The 25,888-nt window shown below is 37.4% G+C and overlaps 1 long non-coding RNA gene across 5 annotated transcripts in view; it reads right to left on the bottom strand.

Moving 5' to 3' along the window:
• LOC106848297 (uncharacterized) overlaps positions 1-25,425 on the bottom strand; it is a 49,668-nt gene extending 24,243 nt beyond the window's left edge. For 4 of the 5 annotated variants that reach the window (XR_011495351.1, XR_011495352.1, XR_011495355.1 and 1 more), the window contains exons 1-4: positions 25,294-25,425; positions 24,661-24,718; positions 12,995-13,112; positions 6,422-6,470 (exon numbers count right to left, since the gene is read on the bottom strand). This is a non-coding gene — a long non-coding RNA (uncharacterized lncRNA). Of the gene's footprint in view, positions 1-3,661; positions 3,793-6,421; positions 6,471-12,994; positions 13,113-24,660; positions 24,719-25,293 lie in introns of all 5 variants that reach the window. The other variant, XR_011495353.1, reaches the window with a different exon arrangement.
• Between the last annotated feature and the right edge of the window lie 463 nt (positions 25,426-25,888).

The raw sequence follows: 25,888 nt of genomic DNA, 5'->3' as shown, positions 1-25,888 counted from the left end.
ACTGAAGCCCTGTCCTGAACCCTGACTAGCAAGGAGCACCTAGGCCTATCGACAGGTCAGTTATATGAACAATGACCACCTCTCCACTTGGCTCTCAGTATTTGCTGTTTTCTTGTTTATTCTATTGATCCAACTGGAAAATGACATTTTTCTGCAATTAAAATTAGACTGTAGCACTCCTCAAAAATTGGGCCCTCCAACTTATTCTTTTACCATCAGCATCTGTATCTGAGTCATTTCCCCTATGTCAGCTCTTCCCTAGAGAAGGGCTTGTGCTACCACCTAACCCTATGGAGGACTTTTCTGCTCTGTCCTGCTCTAGAAAGGCCATTGATATTTGGGCATGAATTATCCCAAGATGTGACATTGAGGTAGACATAGTTCCAAAGATTCCCCCCACACACAAGATTCCCATCCCATGGTTATTCAAACCCTAATCTAGGCACTGCTAGCAGTTGCGATTGAGGTTATGAATCAGTTGACCTTAAAATAGGGAGTTTATCCTGGATTACCTGAGTGAGCTCAATACAATCCCGCGAAGAGAAAGATAGAAGATCCAGTTATAGAGATGCATTAGAGGAGGAAGAAGAGAGATGTAGCAGAAAGAGGAAGTTAGAGAGATTCCGAGCAAGACAAGGATTCAACTGCACATGTTGCTGGCTCTGAGATGCAGTGGCCCACAAGCAAGGAGCTGAGAAGTGTCCCTAGGGGCTAAAGGAAAACTCCAGCTCACAGCCAGTAAAGAAATGGAGACTTTGGCCCTACAATCTCAAGGAACTGGATTCTGCTAACAACCTGAAAGAATTTAGAAACAGATTCTTCCCCAGAGCTTCCAGATAAGAGCCCAGGGCACTGACAACTTGATTCAGTTTTGTGAGACCCGGAGCAAACAAACCTGTTAAGCAATTCTGGACATAAGACCTGTAGATTTGTGAGGTCATAAAATTGTGTTGTTTTAAGACATTGATTTTATGGTAATTTGTTATGGCAGCAATAGGAAACTACTTATAGATGTATAATTCACTCATAAAATTTTTTGTGAAAAAAATTCTGAGGAAAAAGACACCTCTGGTTGAGGTTAACATCAATATTCTTTTTTGTATGCACGGTTAAGAATTTACATTTCTTATAGTTCCTCCACCTCTTTCTTATTGGAAGGTTTCTATAACCAAGCATGTCTTTATTCATTAGACATTTATTGGGCATCTCCTATGTCCAAAGGTCTCTAGCAGATATGAAAGATCCCCACCTCTGGACTCCTTGTATAGAAGATGAGCTGACCCTCACAGAATAAAGTCTAAACGCCTGCACGTGGCATACACAATGTCCAATCATCTACCTTCTGCCTATAATTCTTCCATTGCCCCCTAAGATCCAGCCAGACACGACATCAGCTGCTTTTTAACCCTTGGGTTCCTTTCATACCTTTGAACCTTAGAACTCATGGTTCCATACTCCAGGACACCTTTCCCTCTGTCTGGAACTCTCCTCCCCCAGATACCCAGATGGCTCTCTCACTCACCTTCTTCAAGTCTTTGCCACATTTTGCTCTTTAAAAGACTCCCACCCTGACCATTCTATTGAACACTGCAAACTACCATCGCCTCCATTGCCTTGAATTGCCCCATCCCTGCACGATCCCTATTCCATAACACTTAGCAATTTCTAATGTACTATATTATTCATTTATTATCTCCGTTGGGTGTTGTCTCTCCCTTTCCCTATTGAAATATAATCTACACAAGAAAGTGACTTCTATCTGTTACATTCACTGAGTTATCCCAAGCACTCAGAAGGGTACCTGGCTCCTAGTAAACAGACCCTTTATAAGTATTTGTAGAGCACTGAATGAATGTTATCAAGATCACATATTTTCAATAGTTATTTATAGAGTAGAGTTTGGCATAACTCATTTGATGTCCATAAAAAGTGGAAGATTTGCTGGTAGATCCCCAGGTCACCTTGCTAAGAACAGGAAATGGGCCTAGGACTTCACAATTGTCAAGTGTCTGGTAAGCCCAGCATTCTTCTAGGACTAGTCTGGAAATATGGGAAGTACGACTAGATAGGTTTTGGTGAAATGAGTGTCAACCTTGCGTATATAGGATGCCACCAAAAATGAACATCTTTTGAATTCTTGAGAGAGAACAGAACAGTTTATGAGTCATACTCATAAAATCCTTTCCCTAACTGTCCCTTTATGTCTCAATAAAGACACAAAACTAATTCTTAATTGAATGCAATATTTATTACTTCCCCAATGCCATTCCTATTGGCTGCCAGTCTACTTTCTGGGAAACCCTTCAATACACTAGTGACATTTTTTCCCTTGTCTTTTGTTTTAAACCATTTTGACCTTGGCATTCCTATACCAGGAATACCAGGATGAAATCTGTAAAAGTTAGAGAAGACTTTTTCTTTCTCATTGTTACAAAAAAGTTGTTCACTTTGAGCTTATCTTTTAACATTTTCTACTTGTTGACTCATTATTCTAAGTTGTACCTAGAAGAAAAAAGTTTGCAAACAGCTATCAAACACCTATGAAGCCACATATGGCTCCCCACACATCAGCCAAAGCCAAAAATTAGTATTTCTAAAACTTCAATAGTTTAAGGAGGTTCTTCTGGGATATGTGGCTGAAAAGTACTGACACTGTCAGTGACAAGGAGCTAGTGTGCTCACTGGTAAAGAAATTCTAGCTCAAACACGCCCACCATTTAGTAGGTTACACTTTGCCAACTGTACAAAGGAAAGGTTTATTAAGGAAAAGTTTCAGCCTCTCCTTTAGCCTTCTGTATCTTGTCCAAAGCAGCTTTGCCAAAGCCAAAGCTTTAAGGGCTGGGCTCAATTTCTCCATTTTAAATAGGGACCACAAATAAAACTGTCAACCAGTAAGAATAAATGTAGTGAGCTTCTTGCCCAAAGTGCTAGTCTTAGTTTGGCTAGCAATGCCAGAGCAAATACATCCATCGGGCTCATTCAAAGACAGGCAAATTTTGACTTGGTCCCAACAACAGCAAGTGGAAAAAATCAGTCCTCAAATCACCTCATTGTGGGTTTGCATGTTTTAAGATATGCCTGGGGCTGTAAACTAAATAGCAGCTATTTCAGACATGTTTTCATCCCCCAAATCCTAAAATGGATGTAATCACATGGTTTCATACTTAAAAACACAACAAGCAAACATGACCACTTTTTCTTTAAAGCTGGAGGCGTAGTAGATAAACAAAGTTAGTTTGAAACTCAGCATGTTAAGGCATGAGAAGAAGGAAACAGCAATTTATTTCAAAAAACTATGAAAAATCATTTTTTAAAAGAACTTCAAATTTTCCTGGCAAATTTCAATTTTAAGGCAATCTCAGTCTGAAAACTCTATACTAGATGCTCCAAAGGATACTCCCAGTAGAACAAGCGCTATGCCTACAAAAGCATCTGGTATTTGCATTTCCTAACGTAATGGTTGTTCAAACTGACTGAGGATTGGGATTACCTGAAGAGTTTTAAAAAAATTCCCATGCCCAGGCCCTACCTCAGACCAATGGAGCTAGAATTTCTGGGAGCAAGATCCAGGTGATTCTAAAGTCCAGCCAGGGCTGTAAACTGAGGTCTACAAACAAAGGGAAGGTAATAAGAATTGTGAAAAAATGTTTCCCAAACTTGCCTGATGATCCGTGTCTCCTGGGATGCTCCTAACACCCACCCAGACTACTATATCCCAATATCTGGGAAAAGTCTGGGAAATGTATTTCTAAACAGTAGCACAATGATCATTATCATCAGGAACATGGCGTCCTGGAAGGAGAAATGCAAGTAACTATATAAAGGTTTTTGCAGAGATCCATGGAAAGCACGCGAGAACAAACCATTATTTAACCTGACTTCCAAATCACAACCTGAGCGTTTTTCAGGTAAGGTTTAAGGTCTACATTAACTGAGGCACACTGTAGAGGATGCTCTGGTTTCCCCTAATATTCTCATTGCACCCCCAGGGAAAAGGAGATGTGAAAAATGTCAAAAACAAGACAGAGACAGCTGGGCCACAGTGTTGGAGAAGGGGTGGAGATTTCAGTGGGAAGAATTGAGTTGGGACAAATTCTCTTGTGTCATCTCCTTGTCGTCACATAGAGTCCCTCTCTTCACAACACATGAGTGTTCTGCTCACTCTCTTCTGCTGTGTTGAGTCAGGGCCTGGAGCACCTTCAGAGCAGCAGGTGCCTCCAACTTCACAAGGCCTGAGGATACACGTGATTCGGCCATTTAACAGTATAAAAGGCATGGTCATGATACGTATCGGTTTAAATGGCTGCATTCTATCCAATGTCATTACTCTGGATTGTTTACCATTTCCCTCTCGCAGCCCTGGGGTAGAGCAGCATTCTTTTCAAATCCCTCTAACAGACCATAACACAAAGAGGGCAAAGGCAGACTTTTCTGCTGTGCCATTGAACTTCCTGCATAATTTGCCCTGCGAGACCCCATGACATCAGTGGAAATGCCCAGTGGAGCAATGGAGAAGACTGGTGGGCATAGTAATGCTCTGCAACAGTCTGGTGGGATACAGTAGTACCAGTAGGACACGGTGACACCAGAGACTGCACAGCAAGGAACGCCAGAGAACATCTTGGGAACAAAGGGAGTAACCACTACAATATTCTCAGACACGACTTTGTTGCAATTTGAGCAAGACTTCAGGTTCTATAAAGAACGTGAAGCCAAAAGCCAGAAAAATGAGAGAGATTACCGTATCCACATCTCAACCCAAAGGCAAAAGAGGTCCAGAAATACTTGAATTTAATCAAAGTTTTTTTTTAAGTAGGATATAATAAGATATATACAAAACTTGTAGTTTTGTTAGAGAGATGTGGGTGCATGTTTTTAAACTTCAAAGATATAGAAGACATGGTTAACAGTCATTATCTCTGGGTAGTGGGATTATGGGCAATTTTAGGGGATTTCTTTTGCTTAATTTTATTTTTTAAATATTCTACAGTGAACATTTATTTTTGCAAAGACAAAGTATTAAAGTTATAAAAATATTTTGATTGTTCAAAATTTATTTGTACACTATCTATTTGTGGTTTAAGGAAGTTAATGTTTTCAAGCCTCACCATCTGAGGTAATTTGTTGGTTTAAGCCATTCTCATAGCAACAGCCTGTTAAAGAACAAATACGTATTTTATGGAACTCAAGTTATACCTCAAACCAACATGATAGAGGAATAATAAGTATACATGACCAAAACACAAGAAAATGCGTAGTGTATTTTTGTTGTTAAATACAAAGATTTTTCTGTAATAACTATCCATCGTATTTGTTAATACTTTTTCACTCTGAACTTACTCTGTTAATCTAGCCTGTCTCACAGGCATCAATAGTGTCAGCATCATCATCTGTGAATAAATGCAAGACTCAGGCTCTTTAGTCCTGGCTCTACTGTCCAGCATGCTTGCTGATAGGGGAGGGGATGAGATGGGTTGAGAATAATTGTTTTAACTAAAAGTCCTACTTTTTTAAAAGAAGAGTAGAAAAATCTCTGATTCTATTCAGTTATTCCTTGAAGAAAAACAGACAGAATTTCATAATATACTCCATTACAATCAATCTCCATTTACATTAAATTTAACGTATTATCCTTTTGGCCTTAGTCAAAAACAATTAATGTATTTTAATGAGTAACTATTAACAACAGTTTGAAATGTTCAACTACTTCTTACGTGCAAGGATTACATGCAAGGAATGCCTCATATCTTGAGAGTTTTCATTATAATTCATATTTTCTCTTTGGTGAGCAAACATTGAAGTTTTTGTATTATTCACAACTCACTATATGTTTTAGGAGAGAAGTAACAATAATGTGGCTGGATGACAGCACTGCCAACAGAAGTAATCTCCCACAACCCTCAGACCCCAAGTGGGGTTGTGGGTGGTGGAACGGGGGGTAGAGTTATCGTTTACCAGCATAGCGTCATAAAGTGAAAACTACTAAATTTGCTCCTCTCCTCTCTTTCTGACAGGGTACACTCTGAAATGGAATGACTTCATATTACACCCGGTAGGATTGAATTGTATATTGATTTAAGACAATTATCTGATGAAAAATTTAATTTGTGCTAATTTTATTAAATAGAGATAGATATAAAGGCACACCAAAAATGTTGCCATTTGAGACAATCAACTTATAACATATAGCATGCATTTCCTTATTCTGGTGTTTGCTATCTATTTTATAGTTAAGTTTCCAGAATAGTGTTCTTGTCTCTGTCATTCTGAAAAAGCGTTTCCAGGATGGCATTCAAGAACAACATGCCTGTACTCCTCCACAGCAAAAGCCATCATCATCATCAACATTATCATTATTATCATGATCATCCTAGTTAGAGCAAATAAACTATAACCAGGGAGCCACCATTTTGAATCTTACCTTTGGCTTAAGTCATGGCTATCACACCCTCCTGCCACATAAGGTTAGCCTTTTAAGAAAGAATGTCCAAAATTAAAGACATGAAATGATAATGAAAATCAGCTAAGCTTTTTAAAAATTATTTCATATAAGTACTTTAAATCGAGAATATAAGAATACAATGAAAGAACACACAATTTTTATGTATATTTTATTTTGTATTGCTTATTGAAAAGAAAAATGTCATACTGAAGCCCCTTCCTCTGTGACCTTATTCAGTATCTTTCATTATTATCATTTTTAGTCTATAATAAGTTAAAACTATGGAGTTGGACCTATAAAAATGTTGGCAGTAAGAAAAATATCAGTTGTAGTATTGAGAATAAAAATGAGTAAGTGAAACTAGAGAGGAAAAGGCCTGTGTAGAGATCCACTGAAATTCAGTAATAAGCAGTACGTAATAGGTGGAAAATCACTACTGCCAAGAGAACTGAGTGTTCTATAGCCATAAGAAATTTTATCGAGCTGTATTTTTAAGCAAAGCCTAAATATGTGCCCCGGAGGCATGTACCGATTGTGATGGACAGTCGGGTAGTGACTATAGTGACAGGTATTTGGAGAAAGACTATTGTGACAATCCAAAGCATAACAGTCATCTGTGAAAATTGACCTTTTTAATCCCCTTGGAACATGCAGTTCACACTTTCAATTCAAACCATGCCCATAGTTACAAAAATGGGAAGATAACAGGATGTAAGGGGCTAAAACACAGCTGTGTTGAACATTGTTCAAACATTAATATTAAACTAATCTGTTTTAAGGGGACAGATAGGCAAGAAAGAGTCAACCAAGGATATACAGGTGGAGAATCACTTGATGTATGTCAGTGACTAAAAGACAGCTTAATGAGAGAGTTAAACTTCAGGCAATACAAAGGAATCAGCCCTCCTTTTGACTCAGAGATACCAAACAAAAAAGAAGCAATCATTAAAGAAAACAGACAGAGAGACAGTATCTATAGTAGTATTCCCCATGGACTTGTCTTTTCAATTTCTTGATGTCATTTAAGGTTTATTTAGTTTTTTTATGTCCAAGTTATCAAATTTTCTTTATTATGAATTATGCTTTTGATGTTATATCTAGGAAATCTTTGCTTAACCTGAGGTCATGAAGATTTCCTCTTATGTTTTATTCTACAGGTATCATAGTTTTAGTGATTGCGTTTAGGTCTGTGGTCCAGCACCATTTACAGAGAGGACCAGACTTTCCCAGATGGATTACCTTGGCACATTTATCAAAAATCAATTGGCACAGATTTAATATCGTTAAGGTGGCAATACTCCAAAAATTGATCTACAGATTCAACACAATCCCTATCAACATCCTCGTTTTTTTTTCTCTTTTGGAATTTGACAAGCTGATCATAAAATTCATGTAGAAGTGAAAGGAATCCAGAACATCCAAAACAATCTTGAAAAAGGAGAACAAAGTTGGGGGAATCACGCTTCCTGATTTTAACACTCACTACAAAACTACAGTAATCGAGACAGCGTGGTACTGGCTTAAGAATAGACACATATATTGATGCAGTAGAATTGAGAGCCCAGAAATAAACCCTTACATTTATGGTTCATTGATTTTCAACAAGAGTGTCAGGATCATTCAATGGAGAAAGGAAAGTCTTTTCAACAAATGGTTCTGAAACAACTGGATATCCACATGCAAAAAAAGTAAAGTTGGAACCCTTCATTACACTATACATAAAAATTAACTCAAAATGTATCCTGGACCTAAATGTAAGAGCTAAAACTGTAAAACTCTTAGAAGAAAATATAGGAGTAAATCGTCATGACTTAAGAATAGGCAAAACCTTCAGAAATATGCCATGAAAGCACAAGACAGAAGAAATATTAGATAAATTGGACTTCACCAAAATTAAAAACTTTTGTGCTGCAAACCATATCACCAAGAAAGCAAAAAGACAACTTACAGAATGGGAGAAATATATTTGTAAATCATGTATATGATAAGGGAATTGTATCCAAAATATATAAAAGCTGTTATAACTCAATAATAAACAGACGAATAACCCAAGTAAAAATTGGCAAAGGATCTGAAGAAACATTTCTCCAAAGAAGATAGATACACAAATAACCAACCAGCACATGAAAAGATGTTCAACATTAATAATCCATTAGGAATATGCAAATAAAAACCATAATGAGATACTACTTCACATCCACTAGGATGGCTGTCATGAAAAAATCAGATAATAGCAAGCATTGGTTAATACGTGGAGAAATTGGGACCCTCACACACTTTTGGTCAGAGTGTAAAATGACGCAGCCACCTGGAGAATTGTTCGGCAGTTCTGCAAAATGTTAAACATAAAGTTACCACGAGACCCTGTAATTCCACCACTAAGTATATGTCCAAGAGAAGTTAAAACACATGTCCACACAAATACTTGTACAGAAGTGTTCATTGCAGCATTATTTGCAGAAACAAAATGTGAAACAACTCAAATGTCCATCAGCCGATGAATGGATAAATAAATGTGATATATCAATATAACAGAACATTATTCTGTCAACTAATTTTTTGCGAAGGTGCAAAAACAATTCAATGGAGGGAAACTTTTCAACAAATGGTGCTAGAGCAATGGGGCATCTATTATTAAAAGTTTGAATCTCAACCTGAACCTCACATCTTATACAAAAATTGTCAGAATAGGTCACAAAGCTAAATGTAAAATTATAAAACTTTTTAAAAAACCTAGGAGAAAATCTTCAGGATCTGGGACTATACAAAGAGTTCTTAGACTTGATACCAAAAGTAGGATCCATAAATACAAAAACTGATAAATTGGACCACATTGAAATTAAAAAAAGTTTTGTGTTAAAAAACCTTTCTAAGAGGATGAAAAAACAAGCTATGGATTAGGTGAAAACTTTGGTAAAACACATATCTAACAAAGGATTAATACCTAGAATATACACGAAACTCTCAAACCCGACAGTAATAAAACAAACAATACAATTAGAAAATGAACAGAAATTTCACTGCAGAGCATATATAGACAGAAAATAAGTGCATGAAAAGTTCAACATCATTTGCAATTAGGGAAATACAAATTAAAACCAAAACGAGGTATCACTTCGTACCTATCAGACTGGCTAAAATAAAAAATAGTGACAACATCAAACGCTGATGAGGATCCATGGAAAGAATCACTCATGCATTGCTGGTGGGAATGTAAAACGATACAGCCACTCTTTAAAACAATTTGGCTGTTTCTTATGAAACTAAACATGTAACTCCCATACAACCTAGCAATTGTGCTTTGGGATGTTTATCTAAATGAAGCGTGGTACATGAAGGGCCATACGAGGAATGATGCTGAGACAGAGGCTTCTTGTCAGCTCTACCCTTTCTACCTTTCTTCTTCAACTTCAGTTCAGCCTGCAGGCTTTTTCTTGGAAGGATTTGGACAAAAATGTATGGATGGAGAAGTGAGGAGGAAAAGAAGTGAACTTTATCTTGGATTGCCCAGTGAATTTCACAAACTTCTGTTTTCCACAGCATTTATATTCTGATCATTCAGTAAATAAAATACTACATGGAAAAAAATAAATTGCAAAGTACTATGAATGGATATAAAGGTGTTCTTCATCAAAACAATACTTTTTTGCTAGAATTTTATTAAACGGTATCCATTAGTTCAAAGGTATAAGATTTCAATTGCATAGGATATTGTACAGTGTTTGGTTATTGAGATTTGCTATTATGTTTATAAAACAGAATTTTATTAAGTACAACAATGATATGGTATATTCTAAACTTATCAGCACTGATTCCATTAGGCACGCAGTTTAATGGTATATTTCTAGAAGAGAAATCTCTTGGGACAAAAGTGCTGCTTTCGAAATTGCCACCCAAACGGGAGAGATTCTTATCCTAAAATCCAACAAAAAACGTTACGTGAAGTGACTCACAGTTGGTCGAGATAGCAGTTTTTCACTTTGATCATTCTCACTTTATATTTTGCCTGAGCTTTAGTTTCAGAATAGCACACATTTCTTTTGCTTGTTTTTGTACTGTTCGTTCTAAATAAGTCAGTTCCATCAACATGTCTGATTTTTGTTAGCTTTATAAAAATGCTTTCCTAACAATAGTTTTTGGGTTGAAAGTGATTGTGGAGGAATTTTAATAAGCCTTCCTTTGTATTTATGAAGAAACCATTCTTATCAATAGTTCAGACAATGCTAAATAGGGTAACCACTAATCACCCTCTTATGCGTTAGTCATCTCCCTTGTCCACGTAGATATTGATTAATTACTTGGATCATTTCATTACCTGTCACCACATCCTGAATACCCATAAGAGACACATTAATGCACACTCTTTTCTCTTACTATCCTTTGCAAACTGCTCACGTGAAGCTGATAATCCTTTTACGTTTATTAAACTCCCCAAGACTTGTCCACCTTTGAACACTTGGAATGGAAGGAGTTACTCTCAAGAAGTGTGTTTTCAAAGGCAGCAGGACGGGAAGGGCTGAGCTGCAGCCTGGTGAGCAAAGTGCTGAGAGTTCCCTTGTCATCTCGACCCTCGTGACCCCTTCACTTCACTTCCCTCAGCTGCAAAAACACAGAGAGCTGTGTTACCCTTGCTTACTCGGGGACATGAAAAGAAAGCCATGCAACAAGAATGAGTGGAGGTCGGACTTGGCAGTGAAGTCTTGTGGAAAGAGGTGAGCTGAGAATCAGAGGACCTGGATACTCTTTTCCACAAATCAGGACTATGTGACCACAAACAGGTCAACACTTTCATTTCTTTGTGACAAAATGGCCATAATCACAACAGAAAATTTAAATGTGTAGACTTTTAAAAAAAGGAAGACTTTCGAAAGTATTTTAAAATCTAAAAAAGACTGAATTAATTTGATATATTATTATAACTACGAAATAACTGAATAAAATATGACGTCATAATTCATTTTTCTGGGTTTGAATAGGAACCAAATAATTTTTTAGTCTTATGGTAAATGTCCTTTAGTGAAAGGAGTTTTAAGGTTTTACTCAATAGGAAAATAGATTACCAAAAAACAAATAAAAAAGCTTCTTAAGAACATTGGTTCTTGGATATTAAATAACCTCTAAAAACAAGGTTGTGATAATACATTGAAGTGAATCAGAACCCAGTGGACTGTGTTCTGTCAAATGATTTTAGAAAGAGAGAAAATATTTACTTAGATATGATTGGAATTTCAGGAGGGACAAACAGAATATATTTTATGCTGTGTTTCTGGTATTTAAAGTTTGCAGTAATGTGTTTAAAACTGTGTTAAACAAGAGAAGATTTTTTTAAAAGACACCACTAAAAAAATGTAGCCATTACTTTTAACCGGAAAATACCTATTAGCTACAATTCAGTAATTTCCTTTGTTATTTTTCGAACTCAAGGATTTTGAATGACTCTAGCAAATCAATAGCTTAAAAGACACATCCTTATGTGTGCATACTATTTTTACATGGCACTTCCAACAAACAACACTCAAGGTCAGTAGGAGCTAAGAACAGTATGTGAGGAAGCTTAGAAATGCAAGACAAAAACTTTCAACTTATCGGCCTCTTTTCTTGATCAAAGACTACAAAATACCATAGAGCTATTGGCCATCCTTCTGAATATTAATCATACTATAGAAACATCACTTTGTTTTATTCTCCTGACTACCTAGGGAGTCTCATTCTCCTAAATACATTAAGGATTTAACATTTTCAATTTGGATGGTGTTCACATTATGTGGGTAAATTGACACAAAATTGTTTCCAGGAAGAGTTTAAGTGACTTGAGGTCAAAGCAGCGCTGAAAGGGAAGTGCCTCTCGGTTTTGCCCACACTATCTAAAAATAAAGGCTGCTATTGTAATTCTCTCTTCCTTGCCGAGCTGTTTGCTCTTTCATAGAAAATGAAATTATGCAGAAATTACATGAAAAATTGTGTATTGTGACTTTGAAAAGGGGGGAGGGGGACAGGAAACGACTTATGGGAAGCAGAAACTATAACAGAAAATCAGAATACAAAACCCAGAAAAAACAATTGCTGTACTTAGCTCAAACATTATATCCTTTACCAAAGCAATTATATAAACTGAAATCATAACCTAATTTTTGCCTAATTACACCTTATAATATAAGACACAATTATAATTGAATTTGTGCCGTGGTTAAGGGATTGCTCTTCTCCCTTACCCTGCAGGATCTGGACTGCTCTGAGGCACTTATGCCCAGTCAGTGTTAACTCTATTCGACGGGAGGAAAAGTCTTCGGCAGTCCGCTCATGCAAGTTTCTTCAGCTGAGTGAGTTAAATGGTGCCTGGAAAGTGTTTGAAATAGTATCGAAGTGGGGATATCCAAAATAGGGCTTATATCAGTGAAATTGTCCTATTATGCCATTAAATTAATAAAGACCTTAAATAATTTTTAAAAATACACACAAAACTTTAAAATTCATCCATTCCTGAATCTGTAGAGACAAACTCTTGATTACATCTAACCAAAATTAGGTAAACCATTTTTTTCTATTACTTACCCACTAGTGTCGAAAAAAGAAGGAAACTAATACTTCTGGCATCTTCTATGTCACAGGATCTTTCAAACGCTTTCTCTTTAGTCCTTACAACAATCTCATGAGTCAGGTTTCATTATTTCTGTTCCACAAATGAGGAAACAGAGACACATAATTTTCCTGAGTAAATGACAGGGCAGTGATTCAAATTAATTTAGTTCAAAGAAATTTTATGGCAAAAAAGCTGAGAATGTGTAGTAAAAAGATAATAAAATGGCATTATTTTTTCTGTAGGAGTGATTTTCATAATACAAATTGCACAACCTAAATAAGGGTCAGCAGATGATTTACCAAGTAATTAGTATATTTCAGAATCAGATCAGTGCAAGGAAAGACTGACCATTCCATGTAGACAAACACTCTATGTTCTGCTATAGACACCAGTGCAATCTAGGTCAGTTTTTCAACAACAGAGCCCCTGCGAGTTCTTTAGAATATTTTAAAAGTTGCTTTATTTATTAATTGTTTTATTATCCTATTATTGATACTCTAAAAATCATTAATTAATTGCACAAGCACCAATACTGCCTTCTGATCTCAGTGCTTGCATTTCTCATATGTGAGTTCTAATGATACCACCTTCCTTGTACAGACTAAAGAGAAAACAGAAACCAACATAATGCTTAACTGATGTGTTCCCACCAGTAAAACCCAAAAGATATCAAGTTATACTATATGAATGAAGTCTCCTGGAAAGAGAGGAAGACCTGGGAGAATTTATTTATCAGGCAGTACATGCAAATAGAGACACGCTAAATATTCTTTAACATACTATAGGAGTCAGAATTATACTCTCATAGGCAGCATTTTAGTTTCAGGAAAAAGAATGATCTGTCACATTAAATTAAATAATGTATTCTGAAATAGTTATCACAAAAAAATACTTTGGGAATAATTTAACAACACATGAGCAAAACCCAAATATTGAAAACTGCAGAATACTGACGTGAGAAACTAAAGTCCTAAATGAATGGAGAGAGAGACTATATTCATGGGTAGGAAGAATAAATCTTGTCAAAAGGTCAGTTCTCCTCAAATTGATGTATAGATCCAACAGAATCCCAAGTGAAATCCAAGATGACTTGCAGTGTGAGGTAGAAATGGAAAAGATTCTAAAATTTGTATTAAAATACAAAGGACATAGAACAGACAAAACAATTTTTTTTTTAAAAAAAGGGCCACTTTGAAAGATTGTTAAACTACCTGATTTTGGTACCTACCAGAAAGCTAAGGAATTAAGACAGTGTTGTATGCAGAGCAAGAAAAGACAAGTAGATCAGTGTAATAGACTAGAAGGTCCACACCTGGATCCACATACATAATCGATTTATTTTAAGAACGATACCAAGGTAATTCAATAAAGGATCGTTTTTTCAACAAACAATACTGAAACAACTAGGTATCAGTTTAGAACAAAAACTACTCTCAATGCTCACCTCACATTATGCAGAAAAATTAACTTAAAATAGATCATAGATATAAATAGAAAAAGGCCTCATCAAATGTAAAAGCATTTGCTCTCAGAAAGACACCATTATCAAAGTGAAAATGCAAATCACAGTCGAGAAGAAAATATCTGCAATTTACCTATCTAGCAAAGCATGCCCTGAATATAGAAAGAACTCTTGTAACTCGAGGGTAAAATAAAACTATATATTTTAAAAAGCAGCAATTCGAATAAACTGTTCATAAGTGAAGATATATGAGTGGCTGAATAAACACAAAAAGATGCTCAACGTGATTAATCATCAAAGAAATACAAATTGAAACTTTAATACAATATCATCTTACACCCTAAAAAATAGGTAAAATTTAAACTGCAGACAACACCATGTGTTGACAAGGAGGTAGAACAATGAAAATTTTCAAACATGTTGTAAAAGTATAAAATTGCACATCAATTTTGGAGAACTGCTTGGCAATTTCTTATAAAGAAAAACGTATATTTACCATGTTACCTAATAATAAATAAAAACACAGATGTCTGAAAAAGACTTTTAAATGAAAGTTTATAACAGTTTTATTTAAAATAACAGCTGGAAATCATCCAAATATTCACTGACTGTTGAACAGATAAACAAATAATGATTGTGCATGTGTCCAGTGGAATTCCACTCAGAAATCCAAAGAATAAGATTACTGATATGCACAACAACATGAATCTCAAAAATATCATGCTCTCAAAAGAACCCAGACACAAAAGTGTGTATACTGTATGATCCCATTCATTTGTAATTCTGGAACAGGCAAAACTAAACTATAGTGGCAGAAAGCAGATCAGTTATTGTCTGGGGTTCGGGGTGAATAGGGAGAAATTAACTGCAAAGGGACAGGAGGGAGCATTTTTAGATGATGAAGATGTCCTATATCTTGATTGCAATGGTGTTTGCATGGATATATACGTTTGTCAAAACTCGTAAAACTGGGGCCAGCCTTATGGCCGAATGGTTAAGTCTGTGCTCCCGCTTTGGTGGCCCTGGGGTTTGCTGGTTCGGCTCCTGGGTGTGGACCTACACACCACTCATCAAGCCACGCTGTGGTGGCGTCCCACGTAGAAGAACTGGAACAACTTACAACTAGGATATGCAACTATGTACTGGGGCTTTGAGGAGAAAAAAAAAAGAGGAAGATTGGCAACAGATGTTAGCCCAGGGCCGATCTTCCTCACCAAAAATAGCATACTTTAAAAAAAAAAAAAACTTCATAAAACTGTATACTTAAAACAGGTGCAGTTCGTTGTATGTACTTATTTGTCAATAAAGTTTATTTAAAAAGTCAAAATAGTACATTGAAAAAGGTAAATATAGAAAGTCATTGAGACTTGTTTTCTTGGTCAGAGTTGGAAAACTCTATCGTGGTTCTAAAGTGCCTTCCAGTCCCCTATTATAGAACTTTTTGTTATAATTGTTTGTGTTACCATCTGTTTCTAGAGTCTCCGATGTTGTCATGCCCTCCCTTTAAGGCAAATCAACAAAAATGGTTTGCCCCTGTCGGTGCCCTGTGTTTTCTTCTGAAGCTTCGGCTTAGGAAGGACAAAAAGAGGGTTTGAGAATAAAGACAGCCCAGACTCCAGAGGAAATACTGATTATTCTGTAGTCGTGGGAACATATAAGTGCCAGAACTGGTTTTAAACTTGTCTGATCCATCAATGACAGTTCTACAGCAATGGTAGCGGCAGAATTAGTTTTCAATCCGTCTCCTTGATCAGGGACAATTCGCTTCAGTGAACATACCTCTGCAACAAGACAAAACAGGCTCTAGGAATGCTACCGCCCTACTTCTGCTTCTATCAGCAACATGAAATTAGCTTCTAAGATTGACTCCAACCCACTCCCACTTCTATAACAAGCACAACCCAAAACAAAGTCTTCCTAATGGCTATCAATCTGCTTTGCTCTACAAGATTATGCCTAACCATCAGAGCTTTCCCCTGCTTATGCTGTAATTTTGGCACTTATTTTGCAGATATTGAGCGGCGGTCTTATCTTTTGGCAATTCCCAGATCCTCTTTTACAGATGGAGAAAATGAGGCATGAGAAAATTGAAGGTTTTTAAAAATATGTAACTAACAATCATATAACTAATATAATCCAGTAGGAACTAAACATCAGTCTGCTGATAACAGGTCTAGTACTCTTTCTCCTCTGATATTCGTATATGCACACATGGACACACACAGACATACATAATTGACTTAAAATTCTTTAAGATAATAGATGCTATATAATCAGTTTCATGGTTATTTAATCCTTTTTGACTTAGACATTAGGGATTCAAAGATGAATAATATTCCTCCTAATATCAAGGGGATCACGGTTTATTGAAGGAGACATCCAGGCAAGAAATAATAGCAAGGTGATGTGATAAATAGAAAACAAATAAACTAGATCTGTATTCTAGATTTACTGCTCATCAGCAATATAATGCTGGATAAGTTAGTTACCCTCTCAAAGTTTCAGTTGTATTATCCATAAAATGCAAACAATAAAACATAATTGAAAGAGTTTTCGGGAGTTTGAAGATTCATGATAACGTAGTTAAAAATCAGTGATCAAAACAAAAATAGTTGCTCTTCTTATTTCATCAACATCATTATTCCCAATAAAATAGGTAGAAAGTGGTTTATCAACAGACAAGAGAGAATGGTTGTCATTTTGCAAAGAAGGTGATATATGGTATGAGTTTATGAGAGTGGATGAGCAGGAATAATTTCAGCAGAAAGGAAGACAGGTGGGAGTGGGAGGTGGCAATGAAAGCATTCCAGGCAGTGGCTAGAGCACACATAAATCTCTAGAAGTACAAATAATCATAAGTAATATTTACGGGATACATACTCTCCACTAGGCACTGTGCTGTCATTAATATCTGACCTCACTCAATTCTCACAACAATCCTAAGAGTTAAGTATTTCAATATTGCCATTTTACAGGTGAGAAAACAGGAGCACAGAAAGGTTTTGTAACTTGTCCAAAGTCACAAAGCTATTCCATAGTAGGCGTAGGAATTGAACCCGAGTAGAACATGACAGCTTACATGCTACTTATTATGCAATAAAGAATGTACTTTCAGGGAGATGACTATTTCATGTAATTTTCATGGCTATTTATGTCAGTTAAGTTTTTCAGAAGCCAATGAAGGCATTTGGAAGACTAGTGTATTCAAAAAAAACTTAATAGAGCCTTAATTTCTTTTGCAATATGATTTAAATGATAATTGTAATACAAAGTGCAGTATAAAAATTCAGGTGCGAACAAAACACAATTTTATCTCTCTATTACTCCATTTGTTTTCTATCATAAGCTTCCAAGCAATCAGGTCACAAAAATTTAATATCCATTAAATATCCATTTGTCTTATTACTGGATTTCAAATCCTGCGATGGGTGGGAATTACTGGGCATATGGCCCTTGTGTTATAATCTGTATGTGCTGGCATCTCCTGAGATCACCTGAGAAATCCACAATTATATTTGGATTTCTGTCCAGGTAGCTCGCTGCTAAGTCATTGGCCCCTCCAGTCCAAAAGGCTCCTTCATTCATGCTCTCTCTAGGCTACCTCCCATTTCCTTTCAGAGAATATAGGATCTTTCGGGTGTTCCTCGTCACACAAGTCACAGAGACTTACAGGATGAGAGGCTATCATCTCTTTTACTTTCTGGCTCCTCTTAGTTTTACGGGATATTTGTACTTCTCAGGTACCAACGTGGGCTGTGAGGAAAGAGTGTGTTATCATAAGTTGAGCAGAGATGTTTCCACCTAAATCCATTTTGTCTCTTTCCTGGGCCAATATTCCATCCTCTGTTGCTGGGAGACGCGGCCATGTAACTGAGTTTTAACCAATGAGATACGAGCAGAAATAATACAGGTCACTTCCAGCCTGGCCCCTAAAACTGCCACACCTGCTCCTCTTTGTTCTTTCCCCCTCCATTGTCATGACACAGACAAATGAGGCCCTAGAGGCTGCAGAGATACAAGCTGGGAAAGACCTTGCTTCCTGAATGATAGAGTAGAGAGTCATAATCTGGAACACCCACAAGGACTGTTATTGATCAAGAAATAAACTTCTGTCTTTGTCTCGCCATTAGTAGATTGTGTGTTTCTTAGCCACAGGCTAGTGCATCCTCAATAATACACAGACCCATCTGATTAGGTATGTTAAACAGTGGCTTCTTTTCTGTAACATTGATGCCTCATGGGGCGCACTTGGGGAAAAGAATACAGGCATCATTTGCACTCCAATCCCCCAAACCTATCTGGAGCGTCTGAATGACCCCCTGAGTTCACCCAGGAGAGAGGTCGTCCCTCTTTTCTAAAGGACTCCCCATATTTATCCACTCATTGCTTCTCCATCTTGCTCCCCTCTTTCCCCCAGCTCCAAGAATCTTTATTATTTTGGTGGGGAGGCAGAGAGTCTTGTGTTACTCATCAAATACTTCTTTTTTCTAACCATTTTGAAGAGATTAAAATATCATTAATTGAGTATTTTGGAAATAAGTAAGAAAATAAATAAGCAGTGCTCTAGCTGATTGAGAGAAGAGCAAAGAGTACAAAGCAAAGCAAAATTGGAGCAATCTTTATTAATATTTCCAAATATTATCTCCCAACATTTGCGGTCCTCCATCAAATGGACCACATGCCTAAGACCTGCATTATCTCTTAGGGTCTCAGTAATTAGCTTGAGTCCTACCCAGAATTTTGGGAACTATGATATTTGAAAATGATTTTTGATAGTGAAGAATTTGGTCAATGCACAAATGTTTATTGAATACCTCCTACATATGCCAGTCAGTGTCCTAGGTGTTGAAATATCCAGAGGTACAAATTCTTGTAGGGAAGGACCAAGAATCTCTATTTTTCTCCCAAGATGCAAGTACCCAGTGGAGCTACCCTCCCTCCTTCAAGCAGGACCCATTCTGAGATAGCAGAACAAGACAGAGACCACGGCAAGGTTCTGTAATTCTCCACAGATATTTTCATGAAGTTGCTCATGTGCCCCTGGAACCATCTAGGTGTGCTAATATGTGAAAAGACGAGTGTAGTTCCCCTTGCATTGCTTCTAGGAAGCAGTTAGTGCCATGGGCTGCTGAAGTCCAGTTCTTGTCCTGAGACACATTTCCTCACCTCCCCACTGTCTGCAGAAAGTAATCACAAGGGTTTTTGATGTAGGACACAGATACTTAGGAAAATGGCCAACTGCCTCAAATTCTTCTGGGGTCTGCCTCACTCCTTAAACTGGAGCATAGGAGCACATATTCAAACCATATACTTCACACATGCTTGGATAAACTATAGTTTCCTGATTAAATATGCAGAGTAAATTCCAACATCAGTCCCAGGTGATATGTTGGGTGTTAAGTTTCCTAAAATAATTTTTTTACTGGTTTCTCAGTCATGATTCTGTCTTGGTTTTAAACATCAATCAATGTTGTACAAAGTCTCACTCTAGCTGGCCAAGAGAGCAAGAAATGAAAATCAGACATAATTCTCATGTAATAAATATGAGAATTGTGACTTCAATGATGGAACTTTGGAGAACTGAAGGATAGGGGATTTTTGGGCTTCTGGAGAACTTCCTTCTTCCAAAAACAACTTGATTTGCACGGGTTGGGATATTTTGAGGTTACGGGCTGTGGGTTAAAATAAAATCTCAGGACTCACAAGTCTGGTAAAACCACAAAGTTCTGTCTTAAATGGAATTTCTGGCAACACCAAGCTTTGCATTGCTTTCATCTGAAACCATAATGAGAGAAGTAAAGTTTGCATATGGGTAGAAAAAAGATAAAATAAACAAATGGCACTTGTTTATCACATAACCAAGCAAGCAGGCAGGCACACTGGTGCCGGGTCTGCCCAGCACTTGGGCAAGAATCCTGGAGGAAGGTCTAAGAAGCCAGACTACTATTGCTTCAAACACTTTCTCCCCAAAGATTTGTGCATTCACGTCTCGTCGTCCTAGGGGAGAGCATGGCGGTAAGTTTGCATATTTGTAGACAATATGGCCGCAGCTGGGAAATACTATTGTGGGAACATGCTGGTTACAACAGCCAATGTGCTGTTTCACCATATTTAGGCAAATTAATCCCTGTCTCCCCTCTCCCACTTCTTTTGGCTTTCTTAGTAACTTGCTTCCATCTCACTCCCATGTACTCAAGCCTTTTCTTTCTTTCTTTCTTTCTTTTAATCCCTTTTACTACTGGTCACTGAAAAATCATTCTGAGTTTTGGAAAGATGGAGGAGAGGCACATTTTCCTATTTCTCCCACCAAGGACAGCCAAATATCCTGGATGCTTATATTAGACAAACAAAAGAAGGCTCTGAACAGTGGAGAGAAGAAGACAGACTGGCTAAGGACTATGGACTCAAGGAATGACACTGTGATGAGATCCCTGGGTTTTCTTTCTGCCTCATTTATCCCAGATTTGGAGCTAAAGAAGCCAGCAAGCAGGAAATGCTAATGGATATAGATAATTAAGCCTCAATAAAAAGTCATTTTTCTCTACCCAAAGGACCAGGAAAGGGGCAGCCTACACAATAACAATTTAACTCCAAACAAACACCACAGAAAAAACTGCTGCCCCGTGCCACCCCACCTGCCAGGTCAGCAAAGGCCTAGTGGGAACTTTAGACTTCTCCCCTGACCCAGGCGAAGATGCACCCCTCCATGCCCCACATCTGTCGGTACGGCGGCACAGAAGGCTGAGTGAGGAGTTGGGAAGTCCAAATCCATGAAGCATTAGTGAATCTCACCCTACTCCTCTATCAGTGGGTACCATATGAGGAATCTAAACTTCTACCCTTACGTTGTGTTAATAAAGCCCCCCTCCCTGTCCATGCTTCAGCGGTGTCAGACAAGGCCTGGTAGAGAGTCAGAACTCTTACCACTGCCCAGAGGCAATGAGGCTGCTCGTACCCTTGCCCACATGTCAGTGGAAGCCATGTAGGAAGCAACAAACAGGCATTCTAGCCAGGGAGATCAGTGAAGGTCTAGTGGGAAGCTTCAATTCTCACTTCCACCCAGAAGTAATGAGGTATCCCTCAACAACCCACCCGACATCACGGTGTCAACAGAGGCCTAGTAGAAACCTGGATTTCTACCCTCTCCTAGCAGCACTGAAGACGTGCTCCCACATCCTTTGCCAGTTTCAGAGGAGGCCTGCTACAACAAAAGATTAATATAACATAATACACTCACACACTGCATAACAATGTTTGGGTCAATGACGGACCACATATGTAACTGGTTCCACAAGATTAGTACCATATAGCCGAGGTGTACAGTAGGCTATACCATCTAGGTTTGCGTACACACACTCCATGATGTTTGCACAATGATGAAATCAGCTAATGATGCATTTCTCAGAATGTATTGCTGTCCTTAAGTGACACATGATTGTACTCAAAATGTCCAAGATGCAATCATAAATCACTCATCATACTGAAAACCAGGAAAATTTCAACTTGAATGAGAAAGGAAGATCTATAGATGCCGACTCCAAGATGGCACAGATGCTGGAATTATCTGACAAGGAATTTAATATCATTCTTATTTGGCAGATTTACTATAACTGTTAGTTTCTCAGTGAAGTGGAAAGCTCACGTAAAATACATCTAATGAATTATAATCCACCTTTAATGAAATGTATTTATGAAAATGGTCACTTAACACCAAGAACCATAAAGAAATTGATGACCACAAATACTGATGGCTTTTTACAAATAAGACTGGAATTAGATTTTAAAAATTAAGAATCAGGTGATAAAGCATCCATGTTTCACTCTGTCTACACATGAAACCACTGTCAACTGAGTTATGGATTGGGGTTCATTTGTCCACAAACATTTATTTTCATGTTCTCCTTCACCATTCTTTCCAAGCCCTGCACATACACCTCATAATCACTTACAATTGCCTACATACATAATTGCTTATAAATTAGAATTATTCAAATATAGTCAAACATAATTATGAATATTATTTGTGAGAATGGAACCTAGTGAACATATGTTAGGGTACTCTAGAGAAACTGAATTTATAGGAGATACTATAAATCTCTCTATATACATCTATCTATATCTATATAGCTGTATTTATGTATATCTATATGTCTATATCTATATATCTGTATATATGTCCAGAGAGAGAGAGATTGATTTATTATGAAGAATTAGCTCACAAGATTATGGGGACTGAGAAGTCCCACAATCTGCCATCTGCAAGCTGGAGACCTGGGAAGCTGATGATGTCGTTCAGTCAGAGTCCGAGGGCCTGAGAACCAGGGGAATCTGTGGTGTAAGTCCCAGACCAAGGGCAGGAGAAAACCAATGTCCCAGCTCAGCAATCAGGCAGAAGGGGCAAATTCTCCCTTCCTCTGCCTATTTTATTCTATTCAATGGATGGATGATGCTCATACACTTTGAGGAAGGCCATCTGCTTTACTGAGTGCACCGATTCAAAGGCTAATGTCATGCAGAACTGTTCTCACAGACACACCCAGGAACAATACTTAGCCAAATATCCGGGTACCCCACACTCCAGTCAAGCGGTCCATCAAACTCTAAGTTAAATAATTAATTTCTATTTGCTCTGAATTACTTTCCTTCCTTACAGGGTTCTCAGTATCTAGTTCCTTGAAAAACAAGCCCAAAATTATTTTACCAAATTTGATAGTCTTGAAGATACCATTTCACTGCAAATGCTGTTTCTTCTCTCTTGCTTTTTATAGTCAAATTTTATTGTCTTTATTTATGAGATAATATCATGATTCAGAAGCAATACAAGGCTTTTTATAGAATTTTTTTCCTCTGAGATAGGACTGTAAAAGTTCTCATAAACCTCCCACTCTTAAAAGGAGGAGTTGGCAGATCCTTCTAGGGTTTCAAAACCATTGGACAGCTTCAACTGCGTGGTCATTTGTCTTAACATGATACCTTTCACCTGGTTTCTAATCTCAAGAGAAAAAAAAATCATAGATGACTAACTTTTCCATTTAAACAAATGTAAAAAGATGAATTTATCACTTTGCAATTTTATTGGTTTTATTTGGAGATTTGTGAATCTCACAGATGAGTCTTCTTAAATTAAAAAAAGGAGGGTATTCAATTTGGATATAAAATAAAAGAAGGAAGAAAGAATGGAAGAAAAGAATGAAGTTCTTCTCTGACGCAGCAATTCTAACGTTACCTTATTTGTAAGGAATTGTTCCTTGTCTTATAAAACAAATAAAACCATCTGACTGTGTTGTGAACAGGGTTTTTGAAAATTGCCCAAAACACAGAAAATGGGACTTTTCTACCCTGGACTTTGTAGTATCGCAGAGTTATCTGAGGTAGAGTACAATAATTATAATTCTTTCCAAATGAGTAAACCACAAAAATGTAGGAAGCAGAAAATTACTTGCAAGCAAAATGGAACTAGTATTTATAGTAATTAAGAGATGAAGAGTTTGGGGAATTAATTTAAGGAGGGGGAATCTACTTAATTAGATAACACAATTGTAGAAACTTTACAAAAACATTATATGCTAAGCAGCCCAGCTCCACTCTCCAGTATCTGAGACATCTACCCTTTCAGCTATATGGTTTAGACAGAAATGTGAGATGCAAACATTTGAGCTTCACCCATGCTGTATTTTCCTTTCTGCTTAAATTACAATTGATTGTGCATGATTGGAAAACACGGTAGTGATATTTGGAAACTCTTAAACCTTTATAAATTAACTTTGAGATATGGTTAATCTTTATGTTAGTAGGTAAATTCTAGAAATCTTAGGACAAAAATAAGCTCAAATGTATAAAACATTCCTTCAGATTTTTAGGATTCAGTCATATTTCTGTGTAATATCCTGGGAAGTAGCAAATCCTTGCTCCAATTTAGTTCTTCTTTGCTTGGTTCTGCAAACACCACAAAACAAACTCTGGACAATAATGATTCAGAACATTACAAGGGTGGTATGAAATGCCAGGATTTCTGGAGAAATGCCTGGGGGGTAAGAGCTATCTGAAGTTCTAATAATGCTCAGATTCACTTGTAAAGGAGTTAGTTTTCTTACAGATGATATCTCGAATCTGTTGTTTTATAGTAAACTCCCATAGTCAAAGAGTTATAAAAGAGTAAATTGTAAATTGGCCCACCTGTTGTGCTCTGCCATGGCACTTCAACAGCTTTTAAGAATTATTTCTGCAAGTTGAACTGGAAAAATGTTATGGGAGTTAAATGACATTAGAAAAAGCAAAGTCGAAACAGAAATCCTTCTGGAACAGCTTTTACACACTACTTTACAGTTTACAACGTGTTGTACATGCAGCCTCAGCGATGGCCTGTTCATTCCCATCCAATCACGTTGGATGGAATACAATTCCATGTCTTAGATGATTCAGCAGTACATAAAACCAGCTTGGCTCTAACCATGCAAATACAATCTGAACTCAATTTTTAGGAAACCACAGATTTTCCCCTTAGGAAATGGACTGTTTGTGGGCAGGCTGTCTCTTTTATAAGAAAATTATTTTCCAACGGAGCATTTTCACAGGCTAAAACTGAGAATTCTAGTACTTTCACTGCATAAATGTACCTAAATATTTCAACAGAATATTCCAAAGACTAAACATGAACTATCTTCTTGTTTTTGCAGTTTAAATACCTCTATGAAGCCCTATGTAAGATTCTACTTGAGGACTGATTTCCCTTATTGGATGAATCAGTGGATTCCAAGTCTTGCAAAATCCCTTGCTTTCACTTAGAAAAAAGAAAGTAATCTCACTTACCTTGCGCCAGTTATCAATTGATTACCTCTCATCTTCAAATCCACCTTCTACTGCCTTGCTTGTGATACTGGAGCTGGACCCTGTGAATATTTTTTTTTCAGATGGCATAATGTTAAGTGTTGTCAGCAGATGGCTCTAGAAAACACTGCAGGAAAAAGAGGCTTTGTTCCAGGATGGTTTTGTCTGCTTGATACTGTGGTGCACAATATCCAGCAGTGAGCTCTGGTGAATGGTACCTCCCTGTGGACAACTTCCTCTGGCACTTCAGAGTGCAGCTTCCCAGAAAATTCCATGAGGCAGCATTTCCCTATGGACAGTCTTCCAAGCACCCGCAAGGTGGCTTCTTAGCAATTTCGGCTGGCAATGTCCCTCAGAGAGCTTCACCATCCAACGGGCCATGGCCATGGCCACACCTTCTCCACCGGAGGGGAGGAGTACCTCTTCCAGATTTGTTCCTTCTTTTGGTGCTTTGCCTCAGGACTAGAGGGAATGGCTTCTCCTTATATCTGTTCTTCCCTTATTCTTTAGAGTTTTTTCTGTTGGTGGTAATCTAGATTGGTTATAGTTATTAATCATTTATATTAAGTTTTCTTTG

This window comes from Equus asinus, chromosome 18 (genome assembly GCF_041296235.1).
Source record: "Equus asinus isolate D_3611 breed Donkey chromosome 18, EquAss-T2T_v2, whole genome shotgun sequence".
Classification (NCBI taxonomy): Eukaryota; Metazoa; Chordata; class Mammalia; order Perissodactyla; family Equidae; genus Equus; species Equus asinus.
Note: the sequence above shows the minus strand (reverse complement) of the source record. Positions and strands in the feature narration are given on the sequence as shown.